Source organism: Myotis davidii, unplaced genomic scaffold (assembly GCF_000327345.1).
Source record: "Myotis davidii unplaced genomic scaffold, ASM32734v1 scaffold46, whole genome shotgun sequence".
Lineage (NCBI taxonomy): Eukaryota > Metazoa > Chordata > Mammalia > Chiroptera > Vespertilionidae > Myotis > Myotis davidii.
The window spans coordinates 5,142,910-5,159,119 of record NW_006383006.1 but is presented as its reverse complement, the minus strand read 5'-3'; the positions used below and the strand labels follow the sequence as shown (position 1 = coordinate 5,159,119).

General features: G+C 45.5%; 1 protein-coding gene, 1 long non-coding RNA gene and 1 pseudogene across 3 annotated transcripts in view; 1 reads left to right on the top strand and 2 right to left on the bottom strand.

The window, feature by feature from the left end:
- The window catches only part of DNAJC17 (DnaJ heat shock protein family (Hsp40) member C17), a 43,917-nt gene that overhangs the window by 24,730 nt on the left and 2,977 nt on the right, over window positions 1–16,210 (bottom strand). The window lies entirely within an intron of this gene.
- Window positions 9,849–10,283, bottom strand: LOC107181542. Its single transcript, XR_001512196.1, has 2 exons — window positions 10,119–10,283; window positions 9,849–9,885 (listed from the first exon to the last, which is right to left on the bottom strand). It is a non-coding gene; the product is annotated as an uncharacterized LOC107181542 (long non-coding RNA).
- LOC102753753 lies at window positions 15,462–15,904 on the top strand (annotated as a pseudogene).

Sequence of the window (16,210 nt, the reverse complement as noted above, 5' to 3'; positions counted from 1 at the left end):
TTCCGTGCATGCCCCCTGGTGGTCAGTGCATGTCACAGCGACTGTTGTTCCGCTGTTCGGTCTATTTGCATATTAGGGTTTTATATATATAGATGGAATTTATGGAATTGGTGTGGAAGAAACAGTTGGACACTCTGAGGTTTCAGGAAAAGCCTTTATTCAAAGCAGCACTGCTGGTTCAAGGGACTTTAAGATCCAGATCCTAAATCCCTTAGACAATGAGATTTTCTCTTTATATATTTTTGAGTTTCTTTGTTTCCTAACTACCAAGCTTCTGTAGTGCACTCTCACAGACCCCTCCCCCGCTGCCCTGCCTCAAGAGTCAGTTAGAATGGTTAACTCAGATTGTATCTAATGTCCATCCTGGATGGTGCCAGTGACGTCCCTCTAGTTAAGCTGTTACATCCTTGGTTTATGGCCCCTTGTAAACTGGAAGTATTTAGGTAAATAGCTCTTGCAAGACCAGATAATTAAGAAAGGGGCAGTGACTTCAGGAATGCGCATTAGGGACATTGATTAACTTAGGTACAGAGTCCAGCTGCTAGTCTCCTACAATCTTCCACAAATGGAGTTATTGGCTAGCAAGAGGGTGCAGTAGAAAGCAGGTTACTGGAACAAATTCAGATTGCTAGCCCCAAAAATGTCTTATGCTGCCCATCAGAGGCCTGGTGCACGAAATGCATGCACTCGGGGGAGTCCCTCAGCCCAGCCTGCGCCCTCTTGCAGTCTGGGAGCCCTACGGGGATGTCTGACTGACAGCTTAGGCCTGCTCCCCCCCAAGAGAGCCTAAACCGTCAGTCGGACATGCTTAGCGCTGCCATGTAGGTGGGAGAGGCTTCAGGCACTGCCACTGTGCTCACCAGCCATGAGTCCGGCTCAGGGCTTCTGGCTGAGCGGCGCTCCCCCTGTGGGAGCGCACTGATCACCAGGAGACAGCTCCTGCATTGAGCATCTGCCCCCTGGTGATCAGTGTGTGTCATAGAGACCGGCTGTTTGGTCAACTTGCATATTACCATGTCTGACTGCAGCTTAGGCCTGCTCCCCGCTGGCAAGTGGACATCCCCTGAGGGCTCCCGGGTTGCCAGAGGGATGTCTGACTGCCAGCTTAGGCCCAATTCCTCAGGGAGCGGGCTTAAGCCAGCAGGTGGACATCCCCTGAGGGGTCCCAGACTGCGAGAGGCACAGGCCAGGCTAAGGGACTCCCCTGAGTGCACAAACTTTTGTGCACCGGCCCTCTAGTTTATTATAATAGACTAGTGGTCCGTGCACGAATTTCGGGGTGGTGGTGTCCCTCAGCCAGGCCTGCACCCTCTCCAATCTGGGACCCCTCGGGGGAAGTCCAACTGCGGGGCAGTCAGACAACCCTCTCACAATCTGGGACCCCTGGCTCCTAACTGCTCACCTGCCTGCCTGCCTGCCTGATCACCCCTAACCACTCTGCCTGCCAGCCGGCTCACCCCCAACTGCCCCCTACCTGCCAGCCTGCTCACCTCCAACTTCCCCCTCCTTCTGAGCCCGTTTGCCCCCAACTTCCCCCCCACTGGATCCTAACTAATAGTAGACAAACATGGTAATTGACCGTACCTTTGCTATGCCTCCCATTGGCTAATTTGCATACTCTCACAATCATGGACCACTGGCTCCTAATCACTCACCTGCCTACCTGCTTGGTCACCCCTAACTGGCCTCCCCTGCTGGCCTTATCACCCCTAACTGCCCCACCCTCCCAACCTGATCCCCCCCAACTGTCCCCTCTGCCAGCCTGATCGCTCCTAACCACCTCTGCCTCGGCCCCGCCACCATGGCTTTGTCCGGAAGGACATCCGAAAAGTCTCATGGTCTAATTAGCATATTACCCTTCTATTAGTATAGATAAGCCTACCTTATGAGCAACTCAAGAAACTAGATTCAGGGCAAAAGAATGCAACAATATTTTTCTGAACTCTGAACTCTGATAAAGCTGGGAAGGAAAAGGAACTTTCAGAAGAACAAAGAAATAGAGGGACCTGGTGTGGAATGATGTGGGATAAGGATAGAACTGCCTATTCCAGGCATCAGGGTTTAGTGGCTCCTCTATGAAACTGGGTTTTGCAGGTGCTGGGATCTCTTAGGCAGGGTTGAAGTAGCCATAGGAAGTTGCCAAAGGCTACTGCATTGTCTTAACACTTGCAGTTTCCTTCTTTACCTCTAGGTTTCCCCTTAGTCTTCTGGTCTCCTTAACACTAGGAAACATTCATTTGCATTTCCTGAGGCCTCAAAGGGAGGAGCTGGGTGACAGGTGAGAGACTTCCCACCCAATGCCTCCTGACCAGACCAAGGTTTTTCAGAGAATGAGGCTGTCTCCAAGGCCCAGTCCCAGGTCGACAAAGATCTCAGATGAACATAAGCTCTATGAGGACTTTAAAGTCCACTTTGCAGAAGTGTGTGTGGCCTTTCTCCTGATGTCTTTCTAAAATGTTACTGCCTACCCCTCCCTGTCTCCATCCTAGGACATACTTGATGGCCCCTTGGATGTCTTTCATGTCTCAGAACATAAACTACTGAACAGTAACAGCACATTCAGATGCTACTGAGGGCAGAGTCAGGCTTTTCCTATGCGTAGGTGGTAAAGATCTTAAATTCGACTCTTTTTAGTTTTTCTTTCTCTTCACTAATCACCCTCTACTTGACTATGCCAGATGCCAGCACTTCCCTAGAACCTGCAGTTTTTTTCTAGTATGGTCTGGAAAAACATACAATTTGGTCATAATTGTACCTCATATGAGAGCATACAGGTATAAGAAATTATGGGGGTTCCCCTTATAAAGGGAATGCACTTTAGGGGCCAGGGCCCAGAACAGTGCACTGAACACCACCTGGCACTTAGTGGGCACACAATAAATACCTATTGAACGAAAGGGGGAAACATTCATTTGCTCTCAACCAAAACACAATTAGAAAGCCTCAACTATGTCAATTAGTTCAGGCCCACTGAGGAGTAGAAGGAAGTGGGTGCTGCCCCAACCCTAGGAGACCTTACCACTTTTTCACAATTTCCCCTTCTACCTAACACCTCCTCTTGAGAAATCACGTCTGGAAAAGGGAAGAAATCACTACAGCAGACTGGCAGAACCACTGTGAGAACTAAAATGTCATCTCCCCAGAGCCCACATTACAGAGGAGAAGAATGAGTCACACATTAACAGCCACCCAGCCCTTCCTGGAGTCTTCATAACTGGTTCCACCACTTGCAGCAACCTGAGCCCAGAGCAGGAGAGGGGACGGGGAGCTGGGGCTCCTGTCATCTCCAATGGGCTTTGAGCTGGGGCCTCTGACAATCCACCCCCTACAGTTTCACCTCTTTTGGGAAATGAACTCGTGATTTACCCAAAAAAGCAAGGCACTAAGGGGTCCAATAAACATAAAATAGCCATAATTAACTTAAAAGAAAGGTGCCCTACAAAGAGGGTATCATTGTTTTTTAAAAGGTTACAGCCCTTTCTTATAATAAAACTTGGAGCCAGGTAAGGAAGTGGTACAAGTAACTGGGCCCAGTTCTCAAAAGCCAGACTCAAACGGGAGTCAGATGTGGAGATTTAGAGACAGGACTCAGATGAGGAGAACACAGGGAGGCCACTCAGTGTGACCACAGGCACTGAATGAACAAACCACCTCAGTGAATCAGCTGGAAAGACTGGGTTCCAGGAATGGGACCCAGTAATCAATGCCCAGCAGTGATTTCTCCCTAAGCCTGGAGAGGCAGACAGCCCCAGGAATACCAGAGGTGGTGTGACTGCCTGATGCCAGAGGCAGGAAGTAAACCACAGAGTTCGGGGCATTTATCTAGAAGTCTGCTCTGCCTAAAAGATTGATCCCTTTCATTCCTTATAGCTATGGCCCACGCTCTACCGAGAAATTCCTAAATGCCTGGTCACTACAGAAACTATGGACTGCTCATTAGCCTCAGTGCAAGCAAGGTACCAGCCAACCCCTAGACCAGCACCCTCAGCTCAACACTCCCAAAATGTGGGCCTGCTGGTGGTACCAGGATGATTCTGGGGGGACCTGGACCTCACACCATCTCCCTCAGGTTGCTACCATACCCATCGTCAGACTCGGTGCAGTGACCTATGCAGCCTGCACCGACTGGGACCATGTACAGGACCTGGCTCGCTTCTCTCCAATTGCTGCCCCACGCACCCTTTGGGATCTGGATCCTCAGCCCATCTTTGAGGTCACTCTTCAGCTCCTCCCATGTCTCAGGTCCTCACCTCTGGGTTCCTCCTTCCCTTAGCTCCCAGCACTCTCTCCTGGGCCTCAATATCTCCCCTGCCCTCCTTCTCAGCCCCACTTCCCCAAATGAGCAATTCACCTGGAGCCCAGTCTACTGCCATTCTCTTCCTCCTCCTTCTCCTCCTCCTGTTTCCCTTCCCCCTCCCCTTCTTCAGATACCCCCTTCTCTCAGGCCCCGCCTACACTCTCCCACCCTTACCTTAAGTGCCCCTATATCAGGCTCAGACTCCAAAATCCTTGCCCACCTTCTTATCTCAGGTTAGAGATTCTCACCCCTCAGGTCTGTCAGATATCCTGGGTCTGGCTGCCCCTCACCTCTCCCGGCTGCCTGCTCTCACCCTCAACTCCTGGAGACCTGGGTCTCCAGTCTCCACCCTCTCGGAGCATACAACTCCTTCTCTCTGGGCCCTGATACTTCCTACATCTCATTCATTTCTTTTTTCCTTTAATGTACCAGTTTCCCTTATAAACAAATGTATATTAGTAAAAAGCAGTGTGCCAACTTAAAGAAAAACAATATTAATTAAACAACAGTACTCAGAAACAGCAAAAATAGAGAAGCAGCTATGCGAATGGAGAATACTTTTAGTACTGCCTCAGGTGAAATAGAAACTCTGCTGTGGTAGTTTTAATGCAAATTTTGACACATATTCATCCAACTTTCCAGACCAGTTCAATGCCTGTTGGGGTCAGCCAGACTGGGCAGCTTTATTTAGTCAAATCTCCATCCGTGTCACTGTTGGGAGTCCCAAGGCTCTCTGAGGCCCACAAACCGGTCTTTTATTGCCCTAACTGCTCCTGAAGTGTGGGTCATGGAAAAAGTTCTGAGAGAAGAGAAAATTCGGGTTTGGGCAGGTGCTCTGCATTTACTAGCCACCCTACGCTGGGCAAATCCATTAAACTCTTCATCTTCTCACCTATAAATTGGAGCTAATGGTCATTGCCTACCTCAAAGGCTTGTTTTGGAGATCACATCAAATGAGATTAATTTATGTGAAAGCAATTTGGTGTCATATAAATGAGAGGTATTATCTTGAATGCTAATGAAGAGCTTACAAACACAAATGAATCATTCCATTTGATTTAAGAGGCAGCCAAGTAACTTCAAAAACCCAGAGCTTCAGCCAGACAACTAAACCCAGGAGTGAGTTAACCATCCAGGCCCTTGGTGAACAAACGACCGTCATCAAGTGAAACCAGGCTCGGTGCCCAACCTCAAGGACTCAGTTCTGGTAAGAGGCTCCTCTCAGAGACAGTGACCAGTCAGTACACCTCAAATGCAGAAATGGCCCCCAGATGCCCATAGAATCAGGTCCAACCACACTAGAACCTAGAGGTCCAAAGACACCACATTTTTCAGGTTCATCTCCTGCCATATCCTTAAAGAACCTAAGCAATGCCCATTCCTTGTCATGCCAAGTACTTTTACTTCTACGTCTTCATGCTCATGCTGTTCCTTCAAGCCCCTGTCTGTCCTCAAAAACTCAACTCTTCTTAAATCTGCAAGAAACAATGCCAGTGGGTCATATTCTGGGGTATAAGAGGAATACATTGTTTAAGGAAAGGTATTAGCTAGCATACAGGTAAAACAGCCTTTTTCTTAAAGCAGTAATAAAATATAACCCCCCCACCAAATGTCAATATTGTTTCCATGGTAGTGTTCCTGGTAAATACACTTAAAATTTGAGTCTTCGAAAAGTTGATCACAACGCATTTCAAGCTGGCTTCACCGAGTAATACCTGCCAAGATACAGTGAGTTTGAAGCCCTCGAAGGGCTTCAAATGAAAGGCGAGGCTGCTATGGACAGGAGAGAAATTCACGTGTCAGCTGCAGAGAAGTGGAGAGAATATTAAACTGGGGCTCCAGTCTGGCCTGACGCTCACTCACTGGGTGACCTCTGGCAAGTTCCATAACCTCTCTGGACCTTCATCCTCGTGTCTATAAAATAAAGAAAGTAAAGGGTCCCTTTTAACCCTCTCCTCAAGGCCTTGCACAAACGCACCTCCTGAAGGATATCTTCCCTGATCCTGCAAATCATGTGAGCAGTGTCTTTCTTTTTATTCCTACATTTTCCTTATATACTTTCATTGAACCTCCTGCACTCTACCTCATAGTTCATTGCTTACTATACTGTGTGAGCTGTCAGAAAGCAGAAGTATGTCTTATTCAACCCTACAAGACGCACAAGGTACTTGTTCATGGTGACATGCTCCATTCATTTGTAGATTTGAACTGAACAGTTGACTCTGCTGATTCTCAACTTGGTTCTGATTCCCCACTTCCTTTCTACCCTGACCACTGCCTCAGTCAAGAGTCACTGGTGTAGTGTTGGGTGAATCAGCACTGATCTGTCAGGACTGGAATGAGTGAGAGGGACAAGGGGTAGAGTACAACCTCAGACATGAGCTGTGGGCAGCATGTATTTGACTTTAGCACTCACAGTGTAAGGAAGGTGGAAAACAATGATAACAGCAAGAGCTAACTTGTAGTAGGCATGTACCCTGTACCAGGCCCTGTGCTAAGTGCTTTACCTGGACCAAGGTTCACAACAATGCTGGCAAGGAGGAACTGCCATCATTCCCATTTTGCAGATGGGAAAGCCAAGGCACACAGAGGTTAAATATTTGCTCAACAGTCTGGTTATGATCAGCAGCATGATTCCTATAATCAAAACCAGTAGTCTTACCATTCACAAAGGAAAAATTACAGCCACTACACACAAGATGACTGTTGTGATGTGAGTAGGTATAGAGAAGATAATAGGGGATACGGTGGGTCACAGGGAATAGGCAGAGGGCGTGGGAGATATGATAAAGATGAAAGAAGTCCTATGACAGGATTAGGTGTTGGTTACTGCAGTGGCTTCAAAAATTTTGATGGTCACAGGGATTATGGACCCAGACCAAGTGCTTATTAAGAATTTGATTCAGATAACAAATACAATCTCTGGGCAAGGACTTGGGGGAGGGTGTATCTACAGATCAAGTAGGGAAGTTCTTTAAATGAATAGGAATTATCAAGACAAAAAAGAAGAACTGAATGGATGATAAATCTGTACACAGTCAAGGAAACAGGGAAGCCAAAAGGGGAGACAACAGAGTATTTGATAACTCTCAGCTAAGGCAGCCATTAACTGGTTTGATGGAAGAGAATTCCATGGTCACATCATTAAAGTGTCCTTTGCCACCAGAAGACCTGAATTTATTTATTTATTTATTGATTGATTGATTGATTTTTTTTTACAGAGAGAAAGGGAGAGGGATAGAGAGTTAGAAACACTGATGAGAGAGAAACATCAATCAGCTGCCTCCTGCACACCTCCTACTGGGGATGTGCCTGCAACCAAGGTACATGCCCTTGACTGGAATCAAACCTGGGACCTTTCAGTCCGCAGGCCGACGCTCTATTCACTGAGCCAAACCGGTTAGGGCAGAAGACCTGAATTTATGAGAGAAGGTAGAAGTGGAAGTGGGTGGCAAGGCCATGGGGGATATAGAGGTCATGGAGGCTTTCAGGGAGAGGTGGAGACTCCAAAAGTGGGGACTGGGTTTGCCCTAATCAGTCATGTGGAAATATGAACTTTGTTTGAAGAAATTCCTGCAATCAGTGCAATGAGCCCAGACCAGAAGATGTTCGTCCCACAGGAGGTTTCTGGGGAAGAGGCTATGGTGGGGAGAGAGGCTACAGAGGTTGTGGGGGCTGAGGTAGAGATCGAGGCAGCTATGATGGAGAGAGGAGTGATTATGATGGGGACAGAGGAGGTGGTTATGGAGATCAAGGAAGCTATAGTGGGGACCGAGAAGCCATGGTGAAGACTGAAGTGGGAGTGGCTATGGTGGAGACAGGAGCAATGAAAGCTATGGAAGAGACCAAGGTGGCTATGGAGGCAAATGAGAGGAAGAAATGACTACAGAAATGATCAGCGCAACTGACCATATTGACTGTTTTGAATGTTCCTTTGTCTCTGACATGATCCATAGTGAAATTGCCCGAGTTTTGCTTGCTTCTTTCATCTTGCCTCTTCTTGGATAATGAAATGAAGTGGCATTTGAAATTTTATTTTGGGGGGAGGGCTGGGACAGTTTTTCTTTTAGTAATGTCCACTGAAATTTCCTTCTTTAATTCCCAGCTTTCTCCTTCCCAACACTTGAAGCTAAGTGTGTTGTAAAATATTGCCAAAATGGAGCCCTAGATGGTTTGGCTCAGAGGATAGAGCGTTGGCCTGTGGACTGAAGGGTCCCGGGTTCAATTTCGGTCAAGGGCACATGCCCAGGTTGTGGGCTGATCCTCAAATAGGGGGCTTGCAAGCGGCAGCCAATCAATGATTATCTCTCATCATTGATGTTGTTTCTCTCTCTCTCTCTCTTTCTCTCTCTCCCACTCTCTTCCTCTCTGAAATCAATAAAAATATATTAAAAAAATATATTGCCAAAATGGAAAGTGTTTTGTAATACTACAATAAATGCTGCTTGTTTTGTGGGGGATATATATATATATATATATATTTTTTTTTCCTTTTTCTTTTTTGCTTAAGGTAACAAACTAGGTAAGTCATGGGATCCATATCCAGGCAGTCTGACTCCAAAGTCCACTTTCTTAACTATCACTGGTAGTCAGTAAATGGCTATTATAAAGGCACTAGAGGCCCAATGCACAAAATTTGTGCAAGGGTAGGCCCTCACAGCCCCGGCTGACTCGGCCCTTGTAGCTCTGGCTTTGCCCAGAAGGTCATCCAGACAGTCGTTCTGCTGTTCGGCCGTATGGTCAATTTGCACATTATGCTTTTATTATTATAGATATTTACAACTGCTTAGTGCTCTTAGAGTCCCATCCATTCTCAAAACAGTTGATGTATAAAGCAACAATTCCTGGCCTTACTTGTTAAGATTAGTTATAAACACTGTTATTTTCTATACCACTTCTCTAGGAAATTATCATCTGATTAGAAAACTTCATTCTGTAGAATTATCAACTATGACCCCTGCATTTCAAAATGATGAGCCACAGGAGCAAGAGACAGGGAAAGTGGAAACAGACAAGCTGGGGTGACCCTACAGGGATATTCTCTTCACATTTGTACCCCTAGCACCATGTGGGATGGACACACGGTAGTCACTTAAAAGTTTGTGGAATCAAATGGTGTTTGTGAGAAATGTTGCTAACCTCATCTAAAATACTCATGGGGAAAGGAAAAGGAAACCAAAAGGTAGCAGGGGAACTAAAGTGAGTGAGTGTGTATGTGTGTGTGTGTGTGTGTGTGTGTGTGTGTGTGTGTGTGTGTGTGAGAGAGAGAGAGAGAGAGAGAGAGAGAGAGAGCGCCTGCTCTGGGCAAGGTACTGGGCACACAGCATGCTGATTTTAAGAATCAGGGTGGGGACGCCCAGCAGAGAGATGGACGATCTAATACTTAATGGCTGGGAGTGTACCTTTCTGAAAGACAATTTTGAAAGAGCTTTTAGAGGGGCTAAGGGAGGGGAGGGGGACAGTGATGGCAGCTGCAGTGGAGCAGGGATTGTCAGTAAGGAGGATTTTAATTTTTTGATTTTAGAAGAAAATCTAACTGCAAGATTCTTGATTATGCTTATACAACAAGGGACCAAGATTTATTATACCTGAAATTTTTTTTAAAATATATTTTATTGATTTTTTACAGAGAGGAAGGGAGAGAGATAGAGAGTTAGAAACATCGATGAGAGAGAAACACCGATCAGCTGCCTCCTGCACACCTCCCACAGGGGATGTGCCCGCAACTCAGTACATGCCCTTGACCGGAATCGAACCTGGGACCCTTCAGTCCGCAGGCCGACGCTCTATCCACTGAGCCAAACCGGTTTCAGCATTATACCTGAAATTTAATGTTGAATACCTAAAATATAGCCTTCAAAATAGCTTCCTCTTGTGTAGCCTTCCCTGTTACAGCTCCTCTGCAAAGACATCAAAATCATATTCACCTCCTCCTTGAGTGTTCCTTGTCAAAGATACCTGCCTACCTACCAGAGTCCCTCCCAAGAGCCCCAGAACACACCCAGAGGCCAGCTTCAATCAACATCAGAGCAGGATCTAATTAGCTTCACAAGCGGCATATACAAAGGAAGACCTTGGCAGGCACCAGACCCAGCTAAGAATTCTGCTTCATGTGTACAGCAGCTCACACACTGTGGTTGGGGTTGATCCTCACAGTCAGCCAGCCTGAGGGTTGAGCTGACACACAAACAGACCAATAACAACCAAGTTTCAATTACAACAAAAGGGCCCACACAGCCCACACAAGGGACATTCACAGAGCACCCAGCTCAGGTGACCAAAGAGACAATGCCCCTGGGTTCCTAGGGACACCTACTACAAAGAGCCACCCTACAAAGACCGGGAATCATAGCAGATTTTATTAATACATAGGAAAAAACAGGCAGCCCAATGAGGAAGACAAAGAGACATGCTCCAAATGAAAGAACAGGAGAAATCTCCAGCAAAAGAGCTAAATGAAAGGGGGCAAATGATCAGATATAGAGTTCCAAAAATGGTTATAAGGATGCTCAAGAAACTTAGTGAATACTACAAGGAACTCAGAACTACAACAGCATAAAAAAGGACCAGTCAGAAATGCGACTTCATGGACGGACCTGGAGAGTGTTATGCTAACTGAAATAAGCCAGTCAGAGAAAGACAAATACCATTATGATTTCACCAGGTAGAATCTAATGAACAAAATAAACTAATAAAATAGAAACAGAAACAGACTCATAGAGTCCATAGACTGACAGCTGTTGGCGGGGCGGTGGATTGGGAGGCTGGGTGAAAAAGGTGAAAGGATTAAGAAAAAAACCCCATAAAACTACAGAACTCAACCGGCCAGTGTGCTCAGTGGTTCAGCATCAACCTATGAACCAGGAGGTCACAGTTCGATTACCAGTCAGGGCACATGCCTGGATTGTGGGCTCCATCCCCATGGGAGGCGTGCAGGAGGCAGCTAATCAATGATTCTCTCTCATCATTGATGCTTCTATCTCTCTCTCCCTCTCCTTTCCTCTCTGAAATCAATAAAAATATATATTTAAAAAACACACAAAGAAGCCCTAGCTGGTTTTGCTCGGTGGATAGAGCATCGGCCAACAGACTGAAGGTCCCGAATTCAATTCTGGTCAAGGGCAAGTACTTCAGCTGCAGGGTCAATCCCCAGTTCTGGTCGGGGCCCATGCAGGAGGCAGCCAATCGATGTGCCTCTCTGTCTCTCCCACTATCTTCTAATCTCTCTAAAAATCAATGACAAAATTTCCTCGGATGAAAATTAACAAAAATAAAATTTTTTTAAAAAGATGTAAAAAGAATATCTTAAACACACACACACACGCAATATAATATTTAGATGATGTATAATAGAATTGTACAGCTGAAATCTATATAATTTTATGAACCAATGTCACCCCAATAAATTCAATAAAAAAGAAAGAAAAAAAAAGAAATAGCTTTTAAGTATATTTACTTATAGCAGTGGTTCTCAACCTTCTTAATGCCGCGACCCTTTAATACAGTTCCTCATGTTGTGGTGACCCCCAACCATAAAATTATTTTCGTTGCTACTTCATAACTGTAATTTTGCTACTGTTATGAATCGTAATGTAAATATCTGATATGCAGGATGTATTTTCATTGTTACAAATTGAACATAATTAAAGCATAGTGATTAATCACAAAAACAATATGTAATTATATATGAGTTTTCCGATGGTCTTAGGCGACCCCTGTGAAAGGGTCGTTCAACCCCCAAAGGAGTCGTGACCAACAGGTTGGCGACCCACAGGTTGAGAACTGCTGACTTATAGGCTAGTAATTTCACTCTGTCACAAACTACTATTGCTTAAGAAAATAATAATGCATACATAGTTGGGCAAAAGTAGGTTTACAGTTCATGACAATAATACAGATACTTAATACAATAATTAATAAACAAATAGTCCTAGCTGGTTTGGCTCAATGGGTAGAGCGTTAGCCTGCGGACTGAAGGGTCCCAGGTTCTGTTCTGGTCAAGGGCACATGCCCAGCCGAAACCGGTTTGGCTCGGTGGATAGAGCGTCGGCCTGCGGACTAAAAGGTCCCGGGTTCGATTCCGGTCAAGGGCATGTACCTGGGTTGCGGGCACTTCCCCAGTGGGGGATGTGCGGGAGGCAGCTGGTCGGTGTTTCTCTCTCATCGATGTTTCTAACTCTCTATCTCTCTCCCTTCCTCTCTGTAAAAAATCAATAAAATATATTTTAAAATAAAGAAGAAAATATTACCTTAAGTGAAATAAGCCAGTGACAAAAGGTCAAATATTATGATATTTGTATGTTTATTTATATGAAGTACAGAGTATAGTGAAGTTCATATAGAGAAACAATAAGAAAAATAGTAAAAGAGTAGTTACCAGGGAGGGGTTAAGGAGAGGGAATGGGAGTTAATGTTTAATGGATTGGAATTTCAATTTAGGATGACAGAAAAGTTCTGAACATGGATAGTGGTGACGGTTGCACAAAAATGTCATGTACTAATGCCACGGAACTGTACACTCAAAAAGGTTAAAATGAGAAAGACAGTGGCTGTCTCCTGATTCTCAAGTCAAGTTGCTGCAGTGGTTTCTGTAGACACTGTTTTATTCATTAACAAATACAGGGTGACTGCGTTTCCGTAGTGTAGTGGTTATCACGTTCGCCTCACAAATACAGGGTGAGGCAAAAGTAGGTTTAGAGTTGTTTGTATGGAAAATAAATATTTAATAAATAATAATACAAGAATAAACTCTGTATACCTTTCACATACTCACAAATGTAAACCTACTTTTGCCCCACCCTGTATTTGTTGAGAGCCTACTCTGTGTTAAGAGCCTACTCTGTGCTAGTCACGAGGCAAGGGACTGCTACAGAAGTAGATGGACCAGACATGCTCCTTGCACCTAAACACAGTGGGGCCTTGACTTAGGAGTTTAATTCGGAGACCGAGCTCGTTAAGGAGCTCGTTAACTCAAATTACTCTTATCAACTCAATGCAAAAAATCGGCTGAGAGACAGCTAGTATCTCAAAAAACTCGTTAGTCGGGACACTCGTAAGTCAAGACCCCACTGTATACAGGGGAGTAAGACACGAGACAAATAATCACACAAATGCATAAATAATTGCAAAATGAAGTAAGTGCTGGAAAAGAGGAGACCCAGTTGGTATGGAAGAACAACCAGCAGGCACTCCGGGGAAGCACCACAGAAGCTGAGTTCGGAAAGAGAAGGAAAAGCAGCCCAGGCTAACAGAGGGGAGGAAGAACACCTCTGGCAGAAGGGACAGCCTGTATGAAGGGTAAGAAATTCTACTGAGTATTTTAGAAGTGCAACATGGTTCCAAGGGAGTGCCCAGATCATTCCATTTTCTGCGAGGAGAACAGATGGGAGGAGTGCCGCAGAGTAGACTAGAATAGACTGGAAGCAGGCACACAAGCTGACAGGCTGCTCTGATGGTTCGATGGAAGCTGACGGGGCTTTGGGCAGAGTGCTGGTGGCGGAGATGGAGATAAGCGAACAGGTTTGAGAATTATTTGGGAGGTTGACTCATTAAGACGCAGTGATGGCAGGAGTAAGGAGAGGGAGGTATGAAGAATGACTCCAGGTTCCTGGCTTGAGTGGGTGGATAGTGGTGCCATTTACTGGGACAGAGAAGTACAAGGAAGAAGCAGGTTTGGAAAGAGAAGTTCAAGAGTTTGATTTTGGATGTAATACAATTTAGATCCCTGTAAACATCCAAATGGAGAGACAGAATAGGAAGATGGATATATTAGTATAGATTTGGGATTCAGAGAAGTGGTATGAATGAAATTTAAATCAGACGTTGATGCTCATCACTACCACTGAACTGTGTTGTTCTGGACAGGGCTCGAGTGACACAGTGTGGAAGGAGCAGTGACCTGGGTGGATACCTAGGGGATCCAGGTTCTAGCCCAGGGGTGGGCAAACTTTTTGACTCGAGGGCCACAATCGGTTCTTAAACTGGACCGGAGGGCTGGAACAAAAGCATGGATGGAGTGTTTGTGTGAACTAATATAAATTCAAAGTAAACATCATTACATAAAAGGGGATGGTCTTTTTTTTTTTTTTTTTTTTTTTTTTTAGTTTTATTTATTTCAACCGGTCCGGATCCGGCCCGCGGGCCGTAGTTTGCCCACAGCTGTATCTAGTCCCAATTCTGTCACTAACCACTCTTGCTGAACTTCAGTAACACAGGGGGTTGGCCTAGGTTGAGGCTTCTTTAGTCTTTTCTGGATAAGAATTACCTCTTCTCAAAAATGTAGACACACAAAAAATTACACATGGTTTCCAAGGTTTATTTAGTTCTTGGCACCTTTTTGTGGACCCCAAATAAGGAACTCCTATCTGACCAGACAACCAACGTTTAGGAGGCCTTCCTTGTACAGACCTTAAGGTACCCCTAGAAAACGATAGGCCTTGAACCCAGGAGAGGGGACACGGGGCCTGTCTCCTTATTCTTTGCCAAAAAATATCCATTACCATGAAGCTAGCCAGAACACAAAAAAGGCCCCAATCTACGTTTCAAGGCTGATCTTCTTTCACACGTCCTTTCTTCGTGGCCTGCGCCACACAAATGTGACTATACACATTCTCCCTTTTCTTGAATATCTCTCCCCCTTATCCCCACACATCCGAACGCCGCCGGTTCTTCAAGGCTTACAATGCTTCTCTATTTCCCCTACCCCTTTTCCCAAACTAGAAGCAACCTCAGCCTACTCCAAACATCCACAGCACTGTCTGTGTCCCTCTTAAGGAACTTACTGTGTTCTCCCTTGTATTACAGTTGTGTCTCTCCTCCTAAAAGGCAGGAGAAGCACCTGCTATCCTTTAAAAGAATGTACTCACATATCCCTTAGCTCATTTGAGTGAAAACTGGATCCCAACCACGCTGGTCTGATCAGACCTTGGTTTCTGGTTAGGCAACAGGCTCACCCACCTCCCACTTGTGTCCATTCTCCATACTGATGTTTAATTTTTTTTTAAATCTGGTTACATCACTTCTCTGAGTAATATATACATCAACAACTCCCAACTGCCTTCCTCAAAAGTTCTTAACTTCAGGGTGCCAACACACTGGCTAGATCTAGTGTGAAATGTCCAAAGTAGTTTCTCACTATTAATGAAGTACAAGTTAAACAATGGACAAATGGAGCAGTGTGAGGAGACGAGATCGACCCCCGGACCGAGCAAGACCCGGGCGCTGCTGCATCCCCGCGTCCCGCTCAGACGTCCCACCACCATCGTCATCATGCCCAAGAGAAAGGCGGAAGGGGATGCTAAAGGAGATAAAGCCAAGGTGAAGGACGAACCACAGAGAAGATCCGCCAGGTTATCAGCTAAACCTGCTCCTCCAAAGCCAGAGCCCAAGCCTAAAAAGGCCCCTGCAAAGAAGGGAGAGAAGGTACCGAAAGGGAAAAGCTGATGCTGCCAAAGACGGGAATAATCCTGCAGAAAATGGAGACACCAAAACAGACCAGGCACAGAAAGCTGAAGGTGCTGGCGGTGCCAAGTGAAGTGTGTGCATTTTTGATAACTGTGTATTTCTGGTGACAGTACAGTTTGAAATACTATTTTTTTTTTATATTTTATTGATTTCTTACAGAGAGGAAGGGAGAGAGATAGTCAGAAACATCGATGAGAGAGAAACATCGACCAGCTGCCTCCTGCACACTCCCCACTGGGGATGTGCCCGCAACCCAGGTACATGCCCCTGACCGGAATCGAACCTGGGACCTTTCAGTTCGCAGGCCGACGCTCTATCCACTGAGCCAAACCGGTTTCGGCTGAAATACTATTTTTTATCAAGTTTTATAAAAATGCAGAATTTTGTTTTACTTTTTTTTTAAGCTATTTGTTAGCACACAGAACACTTCATTGTTATTTTGTGGGGAAG